We start from the raw sequence: 6,463 nt of genomic DNA, 5'->3' as shown, positions 1-6,463 counted from the left end.
AAACACATCTTCAGCGGGATTTCATGTGTGTTGCCGGGTGAGGTACAGTCACATATTGTAAAATGCTATCACATTGTTCCATGATTGGCCCATTTCACAGGTAAAGAAATCTCTTCCCCATTTCCCTTTTGATGCTGTTCAACTTCTGCAACAGTTGTAGGGTAGGAATGTAGATGCTGCTTAGTAAGGATAACCAGTTTATGGGGCAATTGAAGTGCAATGGGGAGCACGTTCATTACAATATAGTGTGCCCTGCCTGCCATTGGATTCCCTGCTCTTCTGGGAAGCTCCCCAGCCTGAAGTTGACCAGACACTGTATTTCCTTCATCCAAGAGAAGTTTTAGGCTGATCTGTCTACCTTGCCTCACGTCTTTTGTCACCTGCCTTATGTTAATTGCAGTTCCAGTTCATTCCTTGGATTAATCTGAGAAAGGTGGGCTAGAAGGACCTGGAGGCACTGAGGCAGAACCAAGTACATCAACCATCCCAGGCAGGTTATTAGTCTAAGCTGGTATTAGAAACCTCAGTTCCACAACCTCCTTCCAGTGCTTAATTATCCTTCTAGTTAGGTGAGAGATGTTATGAAAATTTTTCTAAATGTTTCTTGCTGCAGGTTAAATCCCTTGCTACTTGTTCTACCTTCAGTGGGCATGCAGAACACCTGATGACAGTCCCATTTATAACAGTCCTCAACTTGAAGTCTGCCAGGTTCCCCCTTTCCACTTAGATCAGGTTTCCTAAACCTGTTATCATTGCTGTTGATCTCCTCCGGACTCTGCTAGTCCACATTGCTCTTAGAGTGTTGCACCCAGAATTGTACACACCAGGCCTCACAAGTACCTAGCAGAGTGAGACAATTACCTCCTGTGTCTGATGTATGAATGTCTCTGTATATACCCCAGAATGATATTTGTATTCTCTTCCAACTGCATCATGTTGTTAGTGCATACTTAATTTCTGATCCACTATAACCACCAGATTCTTTTTAGCAATACTGCCGCCTAGCCAGTTACTTCCCATCGTCTGTTTGATTTTTTCCTTCCTTGAGGACAAGATGGAAGTGCCAGTTAAGCTCCCTGAATTCTGGCTCAGTAGCCTGTAATGTTCTCTGGTCCCAGTGGTTTGCTGCCACCAGGTGGTTGATAGAATACTTTCTAATATCCTCAATCCAGGATCAGAGTACATTTCTGTCACTTGGGGTGGGAGTGGAGAAAGGAGGCCAGATTTTGAGTCTCTTTGTTGTTGTTGTCAGTGTTTTATTTCCAATGTTTAATTTACAAGAACTTGATTTACCACCTTGCTTCCCGTCACAAACAGAGGGGAGGAGAAAACACTAGAAAGATTCTGGGGGCCCAGAATTGGAGGTGTGGTGCTTTAGAGATTCCAGAGCATGTTTCTTCCTGTCTCTGGTGCTATGCCATCTTCACAGACATAGTGAAGGCAAGGTGCAGGAGCAGCAGTCTGGCTGTGAGGCATGAGGCTATTCTGAAGCGGAATGAATGCTGCTCACGGTATCAGTAACTCCTGTACTCACCTTTTCTCTCCCCTTGAGGTAGAAGGGTGGGATTCTCAGAGATGCAGGCAAAGTAGTAATGTGGTGGCTGCTCTTGGCCTGGGGGTGTGGCCAGCAGCACCAAAGGGTGCAGTAAAGCTCCTGTTCCCTGTGGATTGGTCTCCTCTGCAGCCCAGCCCCTCCCCACCTCTCCTCCCATGAGAAGCATTCCAAAATACTGAATCATGCCATAGTGCAGCTCCCTGGTGGTAATTATTAATGGGCTTTGGGCAGTCTTTGCAATATAACTGAGACACGTTGCTCTGCAATGTCCTAAGGCAAAGGCTCTGCTCAAGTGTGAGCATTGAGGCATAAGAACAAATATTCTGTTCTGAGCATCTCAATGTCTCTAGCTTTCTGTCCATTGGATCAACGTGTTTTCCTACCCCTTGATCAGTGACTGAGTTTTGGGTAAGCCTTTCTCAAAACTGGAATTAAGCTCACTCCATAATATCTAGTACAGTGTTTCCCTAATGGTGTTCCTTGGAACCCCGGGGTTCCGCAAAGTGAAAATAAGGGTTCTGCAAGAAAATTCCATTACAATAACATTTTATGATTTAAAAATATATATATTTAAGCATTTATGAATGTTATTGACAATAATTTTCATTTGTGTTTGCCATAATAAGTGTCCCTGTGTAATGCCAGCTTAGCCAGAGTGGGGATGATGATATCACTACTCAGCGCTGCATATGCGGTCAGTCAGTGGTACGTTCGCCTGTTATATACAACCGTAAAACCCTGTACTCATTCTCAGGGAGCGTGGATCACATGGGTGACTGACTACGAATATACTAGCACCATATTGGACAAAGTCAAAGCTTCAGCTATCAAACCAGTTGCTTGTATGGGAGTGCGCAGGCAGTTCTCTCGCGAATGGTTTACTTCAGTATAGTCGCGTGATTTCTTGTATTTAAAAATTTAACTGTGACAAATAGAAATTGACTGATAGATTAATCTACATATCATGACCATGTTTAGCATTTGTTTATCATTATCCTTACTTATTTGTGGTCTACTTTGTCAGCTCCATATATTAGACTGTTGTTAGGAGTTCTGCAAAATTCTTTTGAGTTTAAAAGGGTTCCGTGGCCAAATAAAATTGGGAAACATTGATCTAGAAGCACTGAGATGTTATGCTGGTTTGCTAGGATGGACAGCTGCCTGCAGTCCTTAGTCCTGCTGACTAGCACTAGTACAGGTACAGCTTCAACTTCATCCCAACCTCTCAGGAGTAAGTACTAAGCATAAATAAGCAAGTCAAAGAATTGGTCCCCAAATGACAGGTATGGGTGCAGCATTGGTTCGGAATGCCTGTACCCTGGTTCAGGGGTGAATTAACCCTGTAATCTCTTTCCCAGTCTCTCTGTGGGCATCCTTCCATGTGACAGGTTCTCCCACAGGTGAACTCTGCATTTCACCCCACTTTAGACTGGATTACCACATCAGGTTACAAAAGGCCCTTGTCTCACCATGCTGTCACTGTGTGATCAGGTCTTTCTGCCCCCTTTGCAGTGCCTTGGGAGTGCACCCCTCAGGTGACAGGTTTCACTTCTTTCTCCTTTCTTCACCTACACTCAGACTGGTCCCAAGGTTTAGTACCACTTGGATTCTTGGATCTAACATGGGGAGAATTTACCTGCCAGCCTGGTTGGAGCCAGATTGGGACATTTCCCAGTTAATAACTCCCCTGTTGTTGTTGTCCTAAGGATCTAATGGATTCCTTCTAGTGGTACCTTGTCTTTGTCATTGTTTTGTTTGCTGTTTATTTCCCCCCACTCACAAGTTCATTTGATCCAGTTCCAGGCACATAAGCAGGACAATATCAAACATCATAATATTGAGATAATATTAATTAAAAATAATACAGATAACCATGTAGTCTCCACAGCTTGTGTTTAGCAAGAATTTGGAAAGTGTTGCTTCCTGTATTTAGAACTGTTACACAGATTTCTCTGTCATTTCCACACTCGATGGACACACACCTTTACCCATTTCCTAGGGCTCAAGGTGTAACCCTGTTAATTTGAATACTCACCCGTACCTAATTCCTTGGGCTCAGAGTGTAACTTCTTTTGGGTTTGCAGGATCTTTTTACCACTGAAAGAGCCTTAAACAGTCTTATCCTTGTTATTTATTAGCAGTTATTGAGCAAAGACAAGACACATGCTAAGCACACATGCCATGCTCACCAATCCTGATCAAGGCAGGCGAACTTCCCCTGTTGGCCAGGCAAGGTCAATCTCATCTGGACTCTGCTTGCTGCATGTTGTAGTCCTGCAGAAGGGTTTTAGCAGCTCTGGTCTTAGGCTTGGTCTTGGAGGTGAGTTTTTCTTCCAGATCTTTCCTCCTCCTTTCTGTTTCTTCTGTTCCTTTCTTCCTTTCCCTGATCTCCTTTTTGGACACCAGTTTATATAGTGAAACTTGAGTCCTGCTTAGCCATACCAATTATTTTACTAACATCTTATTAACCTATCATAACCTACTGTAACAGAATTACCTAACCAATCAGACCCAACCACCTTAGTTGATTTATGCCTAACAAAATACAGCAGACAGAAATAATTAAAGACCAGACAGAGATCATACGGGCAAACAATCGGAAAGTGAGAACCATAGTAATAGAAGGATTCCACAACTCCAACTATTGATAAGGGGTTTCTTACCAGAGGAAATGCTATTAAACTAAGGTTTTTTGTTTGGCTTGGGTTTTTTTTTTTACTCCTCCTGAGACCTGTTTCTTTATCCAGTCAGAGTGGGTGCCATTAGAAAGGGATCTCCTTAATAGCCTGGTATTGCACAATTTTAATGCAATTTAGATGGGATGGGAATATAGAATCATAGAACACTAGAACTGGAAGGGACCTTGAGAGGTCATTAAGTCCAGTCACCTGTCCTCACGGCAGGACCAAGCACCATCTAAATCATCCCTGACAGATGTCTGTCTAGCCTGCTCTTAAATAACTCCAATGATGAAGATTCCACAACCTCCCCAGGCAGTTCCAATGTTTAACCACCCCGATAGTTAGGAAGTTCCTTCCAATGTCCAGCCTAAATCACCTCTGCTGCAATTCAAGCCCATTACTTCCTGTCCCACTATCATGGTCAAGGAGAACAATTTTTTCCCTCCTCCTTGTAACACTCTTTTAGGTACAGGCAGTCCCCGAGTTACGCGGATCCGACTTATGTCGGATCCGCAGTTACGAACGGGGCAGTTCCTCTCCCTGGTCTCCAGCAGACCAGAGAGAGGAAGCAAAGCGGCGGAACACGTGGGCAGCGGACAGGGCTGTCCGCTGCCCACGCGCTCCGCGGCTTGGCTCTGCTTTGCCCCCCCCTCCCCCTGGTGTGCAGACCAGGGGGATGGGGGGGGGCAAAGCAGAGCCAAGCCGCGGAGCGCGCGGTCAGCTGACAGCTGTCAGCTGGCCGCGTCCTCCGCGGCTTGGCTCTGCTTTGCCCCCCCCATCCCCCTGGTCTGCAGACCAGGGGGACGGGGGGCAAAGCAGAGCCAAGCCGCGGAGAACGCGGGCAACGGACAGCCCAGACGCGTCTGGGCTGTCCGCTGTCCGCGTGTTCCGCTGCTTTGCTTCCCGTCCCCCTGGTCTGCAGACCAGGGGGACGGGGAGCAAAGCAGAGCAAAGCCACGGAGCCCGAGGGCAGCAGGACAGCCACGGCGCGTCTGGGCTGTCCCGCTGCCCCCGTGCTCCGTGGCTTTGCTCCGGACACCTGTGGTACAGCAGCTGGGGCACTGCCAGTTGGTCCCGTAGCGCCACTCTGGGCGCTACTGGAGCAACCCAGCAGCACCCCAGCTGCTCTGCCCCAGGCATCCCCAAGTCAGCCGCTGCTGAAACTGACCAGTGGCTGACTACAGGAAGCCCCTGCCCCGGGCTTCCTGGAATCAGCTGCTGATCAGTTTCAGCAGCAGCTGACTTGGGGATGCCTGGGGTTCTTAAGTTGAATCTGTATGTAAGTCAGAACTGGCGTCCAGATTCAGCCGCTGTTGAAACTGATCAGTTTCAGCAGCGGCTGAATCTGGACGCCAGTTCCGACTTACATACAAATTCAACTTAAGAACAAACCTACAGTCCCTATCTTGTACGTAACCCGGGGACTGCCTGTACTTAAAAACTATTATGTCCCCTCTGTCTTCTCTTTTCCAGACTAAACAATCCCAGTTCTTTCAACCTTCCCTCATAGGTCATGTTTTCTACACCTTTAATCATTTTTGTTGCTCTTTTCTGGATCTTCTCCAGTTTGTCCATCTTTTCTGAAATATAGTGCACAGAACTGGACACAATACTCCAGCTGAGGCCTAATCAGTAAGTGACTCCTGGCTGTATAGCTAATGACTGCTTCAGATAAAGGCTATATTATTACAGGAAACATCCTGCTTTCATGAAAATCAGTGGGAACTTTCCCATTGACTTTAATAGGAACAAGATTTGGCCCTCAGTACACGTAATGGTAAAGGGCTCCTTAGCTCCTAATGGTTCAAACGCTTTAGCATAAAACAAAATGCATAGAGTTGTGTTTGGTAAATCATCATGGTCTCCTCTGCTAAACAAGATATCCCACGGGTCTCATCGTGCCCTGCTTATGGCGAAAACAAGAAAAGTGTGAAATGAAAGTAATACAAAGGTCTCCTAGCACTTCTTAAGACAGACAACCTGAAAGTTTTGCGTATTTAGTGGAAAGGTGATAAATGAGCCCATAAAGGATCTTCTCAGCTTATTTCAGTTTGCTCACGTCTTTAAGTGGGGGCTATAGCTAGTAGGAATAATTTGCAAAAAGTGCTAGGCACTTATGCTGAAGTACTGTGAATGTTTATAAGATACTTTTTCATCATTAATGAATAAACCATGTTTTGTTCCAAAGAAACTCTTTTTAGTTACTTTAATCAGCTACTGTTCCAAG

This window comes from Pelodiscus sinensis, chromosome 3 (genome assembly GCF_049634645.1).
Source record: "Pelodiscus sinensis isolate JC-2024 chromosome 3, ASM4963464v1, whole genome shotgun sequence".
NCBI lineage: Eukaryota > Metazoa > Chordata > Testudines > Trionychidae > Pelodiscus > Pelodiscus sinensis.
The sequence above is the reverse complement of the archived record's forward strand: the minus strand, read 5'-3'. Positions refer to the sequence as shown.